General features: G+C 40.7%; 1 protein-coding gene across 1 annotated transcript in view; it reads left to right on the forward strand.

Moving 5' to 3' along the window:
• The window catches only part of LOC146312726 (hippocalcin-like protein 1), a 56,948-nt gene that overhangs the window by 18,973 nt on the left and 21,124 nt on the right, over window positions 1-16,851 (forward strand). The window lies entirely within an intron of this gene.

Consider the following 16,851-nt stretch of genomic DNA (forward strand, 5'->3'; position numbering starts at 1 on the left):
CAACTTGGTGGTAAAAATGAGAAAACTGGGGGAGCCGCCACCTTACAGTCGCAGCGAGGATGTGAATCTTTGCTCGGCATCGGCAGACTGAAGTGTGAACTTCACAGCCGAGCCTGCGGGAGACGAGGAGGGCGGATGCAGAGCGGGAGCATAAAGAGAGTCTGCGAGCAGAGACGAGGAGTTGTCTGAACGTGTGATCTTTTCCATCTGACCCCGGGGTGAGCCCCTGCGAGCCAAGTCGCTGCACTGCATTGTGGGATTATCTCCATCATGCAGCTCGTGGGTCTCTGTCGGAGTGATGTGATCGCTTGTGAAGGGGAAATTCTCGCTGAGCTGGCTGTTTGTAAGGGCCTGCTGGTATTTTTAGGTAATTTTTTCTCTTTTTTCATGACCAGCGCAGGAAATGTGAAAGTGAGACGGCTATAATGTGGCGAGGCGGGATAGCATAGTTTTCCAGTGACCCCTCGTACACCCCCCTCACTGAAGCATGACATTTAGGTTGTTTCCCAAACTTCCCCTACATCTCTGCATATTATGCTGCATGCCTCTGCCTTATTTGGAAATTTAGGGTCCTTTGAGTCACACACAGATGTTCTACACATTGTGTTTCCTGATGTAACATTACTCTAGTTCCACAGTTAAAGGGACAGTTCATCCCAAAAATCGAAAATTTTTGATTTTCCTCTTACTTCAAGTGCTATTCATGCATTTCAATTTTTTTGGTGTGAGTTTTGGAGATTTTAGCCATAGAGCTCTCTGCCGTCCATCAAATATAGTGAAAAAGAAAAAAGCATCAACAGCAATGTCTCTTTTCAAAAATCATGGCCCGGTTACTCAAGACAATCAATAGACCTTGTTGTGATCAGTTTCATGCAGGAACTATTTTATTTCCACTGTCTCCCAAACATATTACTGTGCAGAATGAGGCACGCATCTACTCATGGATGAGAGGCTTGTATCTGTGACAGTGTAGGACGCACACATTAATGGCATCCTCTAGTACTGTCACGTTGATGGAATTTCACCTTAAGGTATTTAGGTTGACTCATAAGCACAGTATGCGGCGTAGGCGCCATGCTTTTGTTTGTTTTGGCAAAACACTTATGATAAATAAAGTAACCTCACTGCCCAGCAGTGGGCAAATATATGGTGTGGGCAAGCTAGCTGCTGTGTGCTAGTCATAGTTATGTAATGCTAATGAATTCCTGCAGTTTGACCATTTTTTTTTAACACATACCTATATTGTTACCTTCAGGGCATGTCTATCAAGTAGATTTACAGACAGCAACAACACCTACGCATGTACACACCTGCGATGAGGATGAAGGAGCAGAACCGTACAACAACAAAGCTAATGCAGCTATGCAGCAACATGACAAACAGTTAAAAGAATCAGACCTACTTCTCTCATTACTTAGTGAACTTAAAATGAGGTTTAATGTTCACACTGTCTCTCTTGACTGTCCCTCAATATTACAACATTAGCCCATTAATTTTAATAGATAAACTTTTACTACAAGCACTTCCTATATTATGTTATGCTGTGTAGAAGGTCTGCTCTGATTTGATCTGAGTTAGCCATCGCTAAGACTGTGTCCTGATTCACCTTTATCTACAGGCACAATCGCCACACATGTCAGTTACTCAGTTACTTAGATCATTTTAAGGATTTCTTTTGGGGGGGGGGGGGGGGGGAAACTTCATGTTTTTAGTTAGGGGAAACTACCCTCTGTCACCCCAGGATCTGCCCCCAAGATATTATTTTCAACAAGTACCAATATATCACCTTGTGAACAGTATCGTATATTAAATGGTAACCCCTGTATCATGATAATTATCGTATCGTCAGATTCTTGCCAATACACAGCCATAGATTATATTGAATAACCTGGTCATGATTTCTAGAAAGAGACATTACTGTTGAGTTTTTCAAATGTGTTCTTGGTGCTTTGAGCATCACAAGCTGAGTGCGACCTATTTCCATCTTATCTCTGCAGCCGTTGTCTCCAGTATCTGCAACTCACACCAAAACAATCTAGATGGATAAATGGCACTACAGACCAGAGTAAAAATATGTATATACAGGAATATAAATTTGTGGTGAGCTGTCCCTTTAAAATACATTCAAAGCATTTGATTTACCTTTTTTTCTTATTTTCTAGACTGGGTTGAACATTTTCAAGCGTCCTTTTGAACTGAACACCCGCTGCATTATGCAGAGATGTGTCATCCACTGCGTTTGATCAAATCTTCCGAGGATAGAGAGAAGTTGCACGAAATAAGCAAGGCTGAGTGAGAGTTAGATTATGGTTGTGAGAACACGAAGTGGAGGCTAAATCCTCTTTATGTAAGTATATTAGAGAGCAATGTCCTTTGCCTTATATTAATGTGATGACTTTTAGGCAAGAGCTCCCTGGCCTCACCCCCGCCCCTCACTTTTCCTGTTTTTTTTCTAACCACACACAACAGTTCTACTCGAGGGATAGGCAACACATCAGATCCCCAATCAACGTAATCGCCAAGTGTAACACACCGAGGGGATTTGTGGATCTTCTCAGGACATTTTTTGCATTATGTAAAGATAACAGGATTTCATGTAGATGGAGCAAAAGAGCAGCTATGAGCACATCTTTATTCAACGTGCGTAAGTCTTGGAGATGAAGCAATATGGCAACCGCACACCCACAGTTCACCTACATATATACGATCTGTAAATACAAACGCTGCCAAAATTGTAGTTATTTTTATAGATTCATTCAATACATTTGTTATATGAGTCACACATTTCCAAGGGTGCGTGATCGCCATGTGTTTGATGTGAGATGGAACGTCACGAGTCGAGGAGTAAAAGGGGGGGGATGGGGATTGAAAGCTGCCTGTGCTGGTGTTTTTCACCGGCTGATTACAAACTGTCATACAGCGCCGTGCATCGGATGTCTGCGGGAGAAATGTGATGAAAAAGAGAGTGAGATATGGAGAAAGGGGGTGTTTTGAAATGAAGTGGAAAGATGGAGAAGGGAAGACAAAAAATGAAAGCCAGAGGGGTTGTAACCTTGTCGTCAGTGTGTGTGCCAGCGAGCAGCTGGAAGAGACTGATGCTGCTGCCTCTCCCATCTGCCTTTCACACCCCCGACTCTCCTGAGCTCCACATGATCAGAGCTTCCTCTATTGTTTTTCTCACCGTAACACGACTTTCTTCTGCTATATATCACCTTTTTTCTGATTTTTTTTGCCCTTGTCTTTTGCATGGGTCTTCCTCACTGCCAACACTCTCTTGAGTCTCTTGAGTCCTGCTTGGCCTAGAATAACAACTGATGTTACCTTGTGTTAGGTAGATAAACTCATGCATCTGATAACGTTTCTGGGAACAACGCAAAAGAAAGAATGATGAATGATGAAAACCTATGTCAGCTTAGAGGGGGTCCAGGTCCTGGATCGGTTGCACTAGCTATTCGTAAATCCATTACTGAGTTTGTGTGTAAAGTCCTACCTAAGTAACGCATTAGCTAGTGGCTTACTTTATTTTATGACATTTTTGGTTTGCACCATTAAAATGTGAGAAATGTCTTATTATGTGTTATTTTTGTAAAATCTTCCAGTTTACAACACAGCGTTTTCATCATTTTGAAGTGTCAGGTCAAATTTGTTGAGCATGTTCCATAAAGATTGGACTCTGGAGCAAAGAGTCCAGATTTATCCTGTTCCAGAGTGATGTGGGCATCAGGGTAAGAGGAGAGGCGGATGAAGTGATGCACCCAGCATGCCTACCGTACAAGCCTGTGGGGGCAGTGTTATGATCTGGGGTTGCTTCAGTTGCTCAGGTCGAGGTTCAGCAACGTTATGCGCCCAAAAAATGAGGTCATCTCACTACCTGAATATACTGAATGAGCAGGTTTTTCCATCAGTTGATATTTTTTCCTTCCCTGATGGCACGGGCATATTCCAAAATGACAACGCCAGGATTCATGGGGCTCAAATTGTGAACGAGTGGTTCAGGGAGCATGAGACGTCATTTTCACATACGGATTGTCCACCATAGAGTCCAGAACTTAACCCCACTGAGAATCTGCCGGAGAAGACTTTACGCAGTGGTCCAACTCTCCCGTCATCAAAACAAAATCCTGGCAAAAAATGAATACAACTCTGGACAGAAACAGATGTTGTGACATTGCATAAGCTTATTGAAATGATGCCATGGAGAATGTGTGCCGTAATCTAATCATAAGCTAAAGGCGCTCCAACTAAATATTAGAGTGTGTTAATTCTACCACTACTACTCTCTGTATAAGAAGTAGTATGTGTTGTGTAATCAATTATAATGTAACGCCTCTGTCATAACCTAAGTTTGAACTTGTCTAGCAGCTGCTCTTGATAAAAGAGAGCTGCAGGGTTGTCATATTTTTGTGGTCCAGCCTGCAAGTTGACATCGTTCTGGTTCCCTCCACAAAAAGCCAGTGGGATTTTTCCACTGGATTTTCAATTAAGCTCAGAAAATAAACTCTTTAGCAAAGAAAAGTCTATGATACCTACACCTTTTGTTCAGCAAGATAATCTTTACAAACGAACATCACTTTTATGATTTTTAAAGAGTAAATGCAATTGTGACTGGTGTTCAGTGTGATGAGGTTTAATGTCTGTCAGCAACTACTGTAGTCTCAGTTAGCCACTTGTTAGCAACTGCCATTCTTAAGACAGATAAAAGCTTTAATTCATGAGGGGGGTATTTGCTGACATATTTTATGTCATAGAGCGGGTTAGGGTTAGGGTTGTGAATGTGAAGGTTAGGAATGTGAAAATCGCATCTAACAAAAACCCCATTTGTGACGAGGGAACTGGAAGTGCTATTATGCTACATTTTAAAGTCAAACCATAGGATGCGCCATAGCTTGCCAAATCCTAGTTACCTGTATATGGATATCTTTTTTTATATCACTGATCTCTCATCTCAATCCTTGACCTGAATAAGTGTATAATTGCCCCGAGCAACTAAGGAGGAAGGAAGCTGATGCTGGGAGAATGATTACCATCTTCATCCTGGGAAGTGTGTGTGTGTGTGTGTGTGTCCCTGCAGTGTGTGGTTTTGTGACTGCATGCAGATGGCTGCGTGCGATTCCCGCACGTGGCTGGGAGTGTGTCTTTTGGGCTCTTGGTGCCGTGCCGGTGCAGCGTGCCGCTCAGGGACATGAGTTAAAATATACTTCGCTGCCTCGAAAGCCCTTCACCCTGGAGGCCTCTCTCGGTAAGGGATGTCCCCTTTTTCAGAGCCCTTGGAGAGCCGGAGAAACAGCACAGTAACCCTTTAAGATCTACGTGCATGTGGGACAATTCACCTCCCAGGCAATGTGATACTGTTGGCAGGTTGTAAGGAGAGAGGTTTGATTCAGTGTCCTATTTAACTTGCCCTTACACTATCATTTACACCGGAGCTACAACCAAACCTAACCACAAGCTTTTCAATTGTCCACGCTGCTGAATGGACACTACAGGAGTAACATTTCTCTCCTGATGCATGCAGGTTTGTACTGACATGATCTTTTTTTGAATGATTGCATTGTAGTTAATGATTATGCATGCTACAACCTCATTAAACCTGAGTGCTTGTCAAGTGTGCAAAGGTTAGAGACGGACCGCTCTCAGCCTCCATTACTCCTCCTGTGTCTTGTCCATTCAGCGAGGCAGCTAAACCAGGACACGGCGACAGCACTCATGAATCCCAGCACGACATGACGCATCTGAACCCACTTTTGGGCAGTTTAGTAACAAGGAGAAAGGCCAGAAGGCCGGGTTCTAGCGGTCTCGTTGCCAGTTTTGCGTTGGCAGGAGCGGGACGGAGAGATCTAGAGCAGCGATACCAGGGGAGCTCAGACAGCAGCGAGCTAGGCCCAAGGCATTTAGCAAAGATCAAGGGCTGTTAAAAAACGACAAACTGACATTGGAGATGGTTTGGAGGAGAAGGCAGATAGATGGAGGAAAGAGGACAAGAAAAAGGAGAGGCTAAATGAGAGGATAGGGAAGACAGGTGTTGTTTGTCAGCAGATCGATTGCAGCTAAGGATAGAACTATATCAGGATTCTCCTTCACCTCAGCAGCAGAATAGCTACACTTGTGACCCCTGAGGGGAATCTGTGCATGATATAGATTGGTTTAGGGGTCAGTCTGATAGACATAATGTCAATTATATCTTCGATGGAAATCTAGTAATGTTATTATCAATAACATAAATTATTATATTTATATTATGTACCAGCAGACCTTCTGGTGCAAAACAAGGGCCTTTGTAGGCCTCTTCTTAAAGCTACTGAAAACTAGGTTTCAAATGATAAGTTTTATATATATAACAGTAAATATTCATGACTAAATTAGCAACAACCAAAGTTAAAGGTTGAAAAAACATTTTTGACATTCACTGTATGGTTGTGGTTTGATCACACAGAAGCTGTGTGTCCATCAACACATTTTTATGTGTATCTTGAAGTGTCGCATTGAACGCTCATTTGAGGTGGCTTTTGCCTTTTTTTAGAAAAGACACTTTTTCCAAACAAGTTCTAATATATTGAATATTGAATACGTAGTCATGGTGGATGGCCCACCATAGAGTCTGGTTCCACTCGAGGTTCCTGTCTGTTAAAAGGAAGTTTTTCCTAGCTGCTGTCGCCTTAGTGCTTGCTCTTGGTGGGAACTCTTGGGTCACTGTAAATAGTATTATAAGACTATGGTCTATACCTTTATTTATTTGGCAATATGAAAACTTGACCTAACATGACTGATGAGCTGTTTCCACTCTGACAGTTCTCATCCCTGCCATGACTCTATAATACATCCATGATCACACAGATTTGATGTAAACTTCCTCAAATTATTACAAGAGAAAAAGACAAATGTATGGTTTTCTGACTGGAGAATTGGCGCCACCTACTTATCTCTATAAACCAACTCCTAGTAATAACATAAGAATACAGGATGGAAACAAGGATTCATTCGCTTTTTCTTTGCCAGTTAAGTTGAACTGGTGCATTTGTTTGAAACTCTGGCTAATGAATGACTGTGGTTTGACAAATCCCTACAACTGTTGTCAATTTTGAATGTTGCTAAACTCTGATTGGTGCACTGTAGTATGTGACATTCCCTATTTCCAGTGAGTCCCATCCTGACCAACCATTGATCAACCAATGAAAATACCAATGAAAACACAAGAATAGACATTTCTCATGCGAAATCATCGAAACTGTTGATGCTATGAGATATATTAAATCATTCACAGTGTTTTCAAAGGTTTTCAGGGCCTTTAAATTCTTAATTTTTGCAACTGTAGTTCCCCTCATTGATGACTGAAGACCCCATTGTAAACTTAGCTGTATGTGCACCATGTTGTGGTTAAAGGTTTACTAAGAACATTATGCCAATTCTCAGATACAATCATGATGCTCAAGGCTAACTCCTTTGCAGATAGGTGGTTGCTAAGCTGTTAGCCTTATAAACAGTGTCCATATAGGTCTACCCTCATACTGAACTGAACTGAAGGAAAGAAATGAAGTTACAGACAGTCTCGAACAGAATTTACAGGTGTTAATGGTGGCATGAAGAGTGAGTATAAAAAACAGTTGTCAGTGATGGTGAATGTTTGAACCGAATGAACCAATTTGAATCAGCAAAGTGATTCCACATCTGCTTCATGTACAGTATGTGCTTGTTTGTACTTATGTTATATCATTGGTGAGAACTGCTCCAATAATCTGTTTATAATCCTGAATTCATCCACAGGATTACCCTGTTAGCTGTATGGCTGTTATACTTTAGCATGTTAGCACGGGACTAAAGAGTTCTGATCTCAGGTTGATTTAGAAAAAAACGTGTGTCCTGATTGGACATGTTTGGTTACCGTATCTTTGAAAAGTCATTGCTTTGTTGAATGAAAGGGCCTCTCACTATATTAAAGCATACTAGCGAACATTTTTACATGTTCTTTTTTGAAAAAAAAAAACTGTGAGTACAGTACAATGATGGAGAAAAAGTCTAGTTTAAGGCCTTAGAGTCAATACTGATGTTGTGGTGTATCAAGCAAGATAGAAAAAATATGAGACAGTAGGCCCACTCCGACGGAAGAGCTACGCAGTTCAAAAGATTTATTGCATTAAAACCCAAAATACAAAGGCTTATAGAGAGTTGGTGGGTCACTGGTAAATATGTCTCAAGGCAAACACATCTGAATGAAGGGGGCAAAAACCCAAAGTCCAAATAAAACAGGCTAAGTCTAAGAAAACATAGATGTCCAATCAGGGCAAATAGGACACATAAAGGACAAAGACAAATTTGCAACAAAAGGAGGGTAATGTACAGACTTAATTCACAGGGACACTTATCAGGGGCAGGTGAAACTAATCAGGAATCAGTAAAGCAGGAAAAAAGACAGACAGGAAGTACAGTGAACAAAGACACAAAAGGGGGTAGGCGAAACTAATTAGCAATCAAAAAAGGCAGGGAAAAAGACAAAGACAGGAAGTAAAAAAGACACAAGAGGGGCAGGTGAAACTAATCAGCAATCAAAAAGGTGGGACGAAGGCCAAAAACAGGAAGTAAAGTAAAAAGAATAAGATACAAGAGGGACAAGTGCAACCAATTAGTAATCAAAAAAGGCAGAAAAAAGACAGACAGGGAGTAAAATAAACAGACACAAGAGCAATGATTTTTACCAAATTGAAACAGGAAATAACTTAAGTAAAATCCAAAACCATGACAACTGACAGCTATGATAGATGGAAGATGTTTGTCTTAAAAGGCCTCCCTCTTCTTTGAATGGATTTTTACATTAGTGCATGTTGCATTAGAGCGTGAATGTCTGTCACAGTTTCCTGACAGTCACTTGGATTATCTTAGAGGAGAGAGCGATTCAGATGTCTCAAATTCTGTCTAAAAATACCAATGTGCTCTTGAAGAACTGGAACCTGGCTCCTGAACTCTGACTAGCTCAGCTGCTGAGGCCAGGTTGTCTCGGAGAGGGAGACGAGCTAACTTGTGGCTGTATCCTCCCCTCATGGGAGCGAGGGTGCTGCTGCGCTCATATAATAAGCTGTCTGGGTGGAGGGCCATGATTCGGCCTGTCAGCAGTCGAGCCTGCTGTCTTCAGTGTGCTCACTGTGCAGCAGACACTATGGATTTTCATATATTGTTTTGCTCAGGCCCCTGTGCTAGAATTACACACTCGCTAAAGGTCATAGCTCCACACGGAGCAGATACTGAGACAAAAACAGACGGAGGCAGGAAGAGAAAAAGTGTCATTAATTATCCATCAGTGTTCCTCTAGTTTTGTTTAATCTTTTTTTAATCTGCTCTCCTGTTCCCTTTCTCTTCTCTCTCTTAGGCCTCCACCTTTCGCTAAATGCAGCAAACATTTCCCACCCGTATCCTCTCTTAGACTCGCATATTGTGTAATCAACAAATGTTATAGCTTGACTCCCTTTGATGCACCAACTGTGCAGACGCTCAGCTCGTCGCCTCCTCGAACCTGGCCCTTCCCACACAAACACATGGTGCGCTACAGTTGGTAAGCCAGCTATAAAGCTCCCTCCACTGCTGTGTATACACGGACAGATGCAGCGCTGACCTGAGCCGTATGCTGGCGAACACGAGGCTTTCTCAAAGCAACAGCTTTCAGTGTTCATAGCACCAGACCAAATGCTTCGTTTACTGCCTCCATCAAACATGATGTAACTTAAAGGGATAGTTTGGAGTTTGGATTATTTATAGTGGGGTTGTTTAAGATACTTGATGATAGTCGGTGTACACGCCCACGGTTTTGAGAAGCACGGAGGAGTACCAGCATGGAAGCTAAGCAATGTACTGCTGTGGACACGATTTGCAGCAACAGGTATTTTAGCCACTTAAAAAGGGCTACCTAAAAGAAAACAAAATCAGTTTAAATGTGTGCATATTTATAATATTTTCATTGCCCTTTCTGATAGGAAACCACCTTTGTATATGACAAATATTGCTCTCTCCCGACCAACCAAACTCCATAGGCAAAATCAGTCATTTTACATCACGGAACACAGGTGTTTCTGATCCACTGCTGGCACAATATATTAGTTTATCTGTTTTTGTGTGACTTTGGTGTTTTAAAACAATAGTTTTGATTCACCGTAGTCACACAATAACACAAACAAACTTAACAGATATAGGCAGCAGTAGACCAGCAGCTGTTGTTGTCTGTAAGGTGAAATTACTAATTTTTGCTATGGAGTTTGGTTGGTTTGAAGAGAACAATATTTGGCTTTTTATAGCGGCAGTTTCCCTTAAGAAATAGCAAAGTAAATCAGTGAAAATATTCTAAATATATTGTTTAGGATTGCAAATTTTGTGCATTGGTTCTTAACTGATTGTTGAAAATGCTAACAGTTGAGTAATAGATTAATTGTTACTAATTAATAAGATACAAAACATGTTTTTCCTCATCTTTTTTCCTGATTTTCAAGTTTCCTTTGTCAAGAAATGTCTCTGCCAGACAAAGTGAGGTTAAATAAGGCAAAATTTCTGCCATTTTTTCTTTATTGATTAGTTATTGAGTAATACATTTTTAATCAGTTAAATTCTTAATGGTAATTAAGATTAATCATTAAAATCCCGAACTGGATAACTAACCTAACATGATATTGATCTGTTTAGGTGGAATTTTTTTAAGTGGCTGAAATAGGTTTTGTCGCTGACCCTGTCCACAGGAGTACATTGCTTAACTGTGGCGTGACGACCACCACCTCCTGTAGCTGATACACCGACTAATAATCCAAAGTCTCCCTTTAAAAAGCTGCAGCGTCTTAGCCATTAACCAAAATAAACAAAAAGGCTGTAATAGTTGCCCACACTTCATTCTTTGTAAATTGTCACCTCACTCTATTACTGTGCACTTTATTTATTTGTATGCATGAATTTGCTGTTGTAAATGGAGGAAAGTGCATTTAAAGGACTGTGTTTTATGTACAACTGCCAAGTGGGCAGGAAAATGTGTTAAAATCGGTGGTTCCAGCACAGTCTTGAAGCCATATTGCTTTTGTCTTTGACTCAGCAGGACAAATCTTGCTCACGTTGGAGTGCATGGTGTGCATTTGCTATTATTATATGCAATTGTGTAAGATAATTTAGCTTTTATATGTAATAATGTCTCATACGTGTGGAGAGGGGGAACAGTAGAGCTGCTAGAAGACTCTTAATAAATGTGTGCCGGTACCAACTGTGAAGATGAGCTTCCCAGTGTAAATATTTCATAAGGAATGGCTGTGCGGAGGCTCTCCACAAGCCCTGCTTCTTGAAAAATATTATATAAATATTATATAAATGAACATCTTCTCCTTCCTTGTGGTATCAACTGGTTTATGCCTCTACCCTGCAATGAAAGAGTAAAGAATACGTGTGCAGCTTGCACTCCCGAATGCTGACATATTTGTGCATGTGCGTGTTTGATTTTCTTCTCTTTCTGATTAAAAATTGAACAGCCGGAGAGGCTTTTGTGGTAGAGGACATCATTAGAAGAAGACACTGGGAGGAAAGTTGTATGCTTTGGATGATTGGAAAGCAGTGATGCTGTGTTTGAAGAGCCAGATTCACAAACTACCAGTTGGGCAAGAAAGAGACTTCTTATTGAATAGGAACAGGAATGAGGGTGTGAATGTTTCGGGGAAATGAAATCGCTGTCCAGCGCCAAGAAGGCTTTTATCACAAATCGCCTTATTCTCTGTGGAGTTTTAGGAATAGGTTTGCTTGCATGACTTACGAGGCCTTAAATAGTCCCAGATTTCATAGCAGAAAATTGATCTGGGTTTTCTCGCTTAGAACCCAAGTAATAGATACATGGAGGCTTTCAGGTCGCTTGAAGTTTTCAGTCACGTAAACGGATTGTTACTTGTTGATGGAGGACATTATTTCTTGTCTTTGTGACCCAGATGGAAATAGCGTTGCCCTCCAATGGACGTGTTATAAATGAGGTCAGCCTGCTCACAGATGGAGGTCTGAGATCCTGAAAAGAGGTCTGTTGCTGTTGTCCTGCGAGGCCGAGAGCATGTGTGTGTTAAGACTCAGAAAATTTGCCATGTTGGTGGTACCATGAAGAGGCACATACACAATGCTGTAAAATTCTATCAGTGCTTTATATGATATTAGAAAGTCCATTTCATATTTGGCACTGGAAGTACAACCAGCAGATGGCATACATTGACTCAGTAAGACTTTATTTTAAGGGGTGTGCATAAGACTGACATGACATGTCATGACACCAGTGCCAATTTGACATGATACAACTTACAGAAACTGTCTAGCATCATGTCTTACATGAAACTGTCATATGTGGTTGGTTTTGACACTAACCATCAAGGGACTTGATCTCATCGACAGTGATACATTTTGGACTTGTCATAAAGATTTCATTAAGTATTATAAGTCATAAATAACTGCCTTAATCTCAACTAAAATTGTACCAGTTTGACAAAAGAGCACAGTACAGCAGTGATTCACAGAGAGTGATCTGATGGACAGATAGCTAGTTTACATGTTACTAAAGTAGTCTAGCTACTATCTGCTGTGTATGTAACATTTCCACATTAAAAAGTCTAAAAATGCTCAACATATGTTACATATTTTGTTGAGTTGTGTACTTACATCACCAAAATGTTTCCAATAGTGGCCAAACACAGGGAAATCTGTCATTTATTCAAAGTAACTGTGCATTTCTGTGCTAGCCATTGCTAGCTAGCTGCTTTAACTTCTGGGATCCCATGCTACTTCACAACGTCATCAAACTACATATTTTGTTGTTTTTTTAATGTGAAAGAGACCCCCAGCAGCAGAACTTATGTATTGTCCTGTAGCTGGCACTAGCTAGCTAGCTCAGTTAGACATTGTTAGCTTGATCAGTGTCAAGCTGTCATAACAAAGACATCTCAAACAATGTGTGCCCCTGTAGCTCAGTTGATAGAGCATGCACCCCATATACAGAGACTGTCAGTCCTCTGCTGGTTGGACTCCTACCTTCAGCTGTCTCTGTCAACTAAAAGCCAAAAAAAGCCCAAAATACACTCTTTAAAAAATGTGTCATGTCAGTCTTGTGCACACTCCTTCAAATAAAGTCTTACTGTTGACTCTCTCCCAGTATCACCAGTCCTTTTAGGGTGTATTTTTAGCTAAATGTCTGGTATTTAGCTATGACTGTCTGACAAAGTATGCAAATTGACTGGGATGGTTCCACCAGTTTCCAAAGCAAATAAACTTCATAATAAGTACTATTTTAATTAAATGTGAAGTGATACTCCCTTAGTCTTTGCTTGTGCTCACAGTATGTAAATAATGTACTTTAAGCTACAACAATTACCGTAATTTCTGGACTATAGAGCGCACCTGATTATAAGCCTCATCCAGTACATTTTTAAAGGAAAAACCATTTTGTACATACATAAGCCGCACCTGTCTATAAGCCGCATGTGCCCACATTGAAACATGAGATATTTACAAAGAAAGACGGTACACAGAAAGAGTTTTCAAAGTTTTAATAATATACCTTAGCTTTTCTTTCCAAACAGTGCCTGTGACGCGGCAGTAACACAGCAGCAATACGGTAGTAACACAGCACTAAAAGGGCTGGTTAAAAAAACATACCGGTAAAAGTCACTGAGACGCGGCAGTAACATAGCAGCAACACGGTAGCACAGCGAAGTTACATTAAACTTGCGTCTTCCTCGACACATATATTCCACCTGTCTCACTCTTACCTTTTCTGCTCGAGCGCCCCTGGCGGCCGTTAGAAAAAAATGCATAAATTAGCCGCATCATTACATAAGCCGCAGGCTTGAAAGCGTGTGACAAAAGTCGCGGCTTATAGTCCGGAAATTACGGTAGTATCAATTATCAATTATCTATTAATTATATAAGAATATTTTTTTATGTGAAATATTTGAAATGTGACAGTTTATTTTTTGGTTCATGATGAAGAGTAAAGATTCAGAAAACTTTATTGTCTGTTAGACATGATATATCAGTGAGACTGAAGGCATTTTGTAAGATCTCTTTTTGGCTGGAGGTGCTTTGAAGCAGCTACCTGATGTGAGTAGCTGAAAGGAGTGATGAAGAGGGTGTGAAGAGTCTTTCTTTTTACTGCCTGATTGTAAATGTCTGAGAGTTGGCTTTGATTGGTGCCGGTGAGTTTCTTTTTTCTTGCTTTACTTTGTGAGAATGTTGTACCAAGATGCAATGTTGAATGTGAGGACTGACTTTATGAGTGATTGGTGTACTGCTTTTAAAATGTGCTTATTTGCTTGGACCTATTTGTTGACCCTGTCTGCATGTTGTATGAAGGACGGGTGGTCCAGAGAGTGGGTGTAGGGTGTCAGGGGGATGGCGCCACCCGCAACACAGCACAGTCACCCTTTGTCATAAACCGGGAGTAACCATCAGAGTTTAATCCGTGGATCTCAACAGTCAAGAGAACACATACCAGGTTAATAAGTTGGAAATGTATTCAGTGTTTAAGGCTTTAAAAGAGAGCGATAAAATGTTAAAATCAATACAAAATCGAACAGGGAGCCAGTGAAGGGAGGCAAGCACAGGGGTGATGTAATCATGCCTCGTTTGTCCCAGTAATGAGTCGAGCAGCAGCGTTCTGTACCAACTGAAGACGGTGGAGGGAGCCGTGGCTCAGACCCATGTAAAGCTCATCACAATAATCAAGCCAGGAATGGATTAAAGCATGTACTTCTTTTTTTAGGTCACCAAATGATGAAAATGACCAAATTTTGGAAATTGTCTTGAGTTGGAAGAAACATGACTGTACACCATTTTTGACTTGATCATAAAAACACAGGTTAGCATCAAATATTTGCTTCTACATTCCTGCCACTCTGCTTAACATTATTTGACAAACCACCAAGATAAGCATCAAAAGAGCTAATGGAATTTGGGGGACCAAACAGAATGACCTCAGACTTATCATCATAAACTTTAAGGACATTTTGGGACTTGCTGCTGGCCAAGATGCAGCATGCATATAGAAAACAGACCAAGAACAGAGCCTTGAGGGACACCATACTGAACTGAGCTGCTGCAGAAGCAGGGTTTCCCCAGAGCAACAGAAGAAGTTCTGTTGGAGAAGTATGAGTGTAGCAAGTATTAAAACGTCCATGAATAAAACCTGACACGAATTGAGGTGCCTAGATACTGTATCCATGTATTTGAATATCTCTGAGTTTTGGACAGTTGGTTGGATAAAACAAGACATTACCTTGTGATATGAAATAATTGTGATGACTTTTCTGATGTTTTAGAGACATAACAATGGATCAAGAAAATAATAAGCAGATGCATTGACAATTAAAATAATCAGCAGTTGCAGCCCTTATGAATGTGACATAACTTTTTGAGCCTTTTCATTCTCAAGTAAAAAATATGGAAAGTGTAAAGGCGAATGGGAAAGAAAAATCCTTTTGCCATTCTCTGAATTTGAAATTTCTTTCCCTGATTTATGGTAAAGTAGTATGATCTTTCCCATTAGTAGTTATTTCCCCACCTCCTTTCTATCTGTCCGTCTGTCTGCTTTCCCGCCTGTCCCTCATCCCCTCTCTGAAGTGAATACCACATAAGCCTTTTAAGCCTTTGCCTTCTGCACTTATGTGACCTTAAATGTTACTTCCATCACATTCTCCTCTCTTCTCCTCGCTCTCCACTCCCTCCACGTCATCAGCAGCTGTACGTTTTATACATAAGTCATTTTACATGAAAGAAGGAAGACCATAGAGGACCATGGAGTGTGTGCATACATGTGTAAATACTTGTGTAAGTGTGCTCCCTCTTTGACAGAGAGTTATTATCGGGATTTGGACATGCTCTGAAAACTCTGAGTGCAGCAGGAGAGAGAGAGAGAGAGAGCTCCACACCGAGGACCAGTCCTCATTCTTATTTTTAACCACTCCATTAATGTCTTTTCCTTCAATAACTCTCTGTGTCTTCATCAATCCTTCCTCTCTTCTCCCTCCTCTCCCTTGGTGTCTCTTTTTTCTCGCTGCCTCCAAAGATGGAAACACAGATTTTAGACTTGATGAGTTGGTATTGATATAGCAGTGGCACTAAGGGCACAATATGGAGCGAGCAGGGAATGCAAGAACAGGGTTGATGGGAAAAATAGTCTTTCATTACCAAGCTGTAATCCATTATACTTTGAAGAACAGTTTTACAAGTTTGAAAAGTGAGTTTTAGGCCAGTTTTTTTGTAGCTATAATCAATATTTTTAGTATTAACAGTGGATCACGTGATTTATGTGTGTATGCAAAATACTTCATTTATGATCATTGAAGTAATTTTGTGCAGGAACACTAACAGTGACATTATCAGTGGATCATTGCCCAGCAGCAGTTTTAAGGTCTGATCAAGCTAGCTGCTGGGTGCTAGTCTTAGTTGCAAATGAATTCCTGCAGTTTGACCATTTCTTTTTCACATGCAACTGTATCGTTACCTGCAGGACATGTCCATCAAGTAAATTTACCTGTAGCTGGCTTCTGTTACAGTTGCTGCAGTTTAAACTTGCACAAAAAGCTGCATTAAAAATCAGCACCCAAACTACTACTCTCATTATTGAGGTTGACTTCAACTGAGGCTTTTAACATTGATGCAGTTTCTCTTGAGCGTCCCCCAATATTACAACAATAGTCCAACATCACTCCAACCTGTGGGAATAGCCACATTAGCTGTGCAGCATGCTAACACAGAGTTGAACAAGTTAACCTACAAAGTAAAAACTAAAACAGCATAAAACTCGGCAAAACTTACAGCTTCCAAGTTTGAAGTCTTTTCCATCCGTGAGCCTTACTGGCCCTCATATGGCTT

Source organism: Lutjanus erythropterus, chromosome 16 (assembly GCF_056507025.1).
Source record: "Lutjanus erythropterus isolate fLutEry1 chromosome 16, fLutEry1.hap2, whole genome shotgun sequence".
Taxonomy (NCBI): Eukaryota; Metazoa; Chordata; class Actinopteri; order Lutjaniformes; family Lutjanidae; genus Lutjanus; species Lutjanus erythropterus.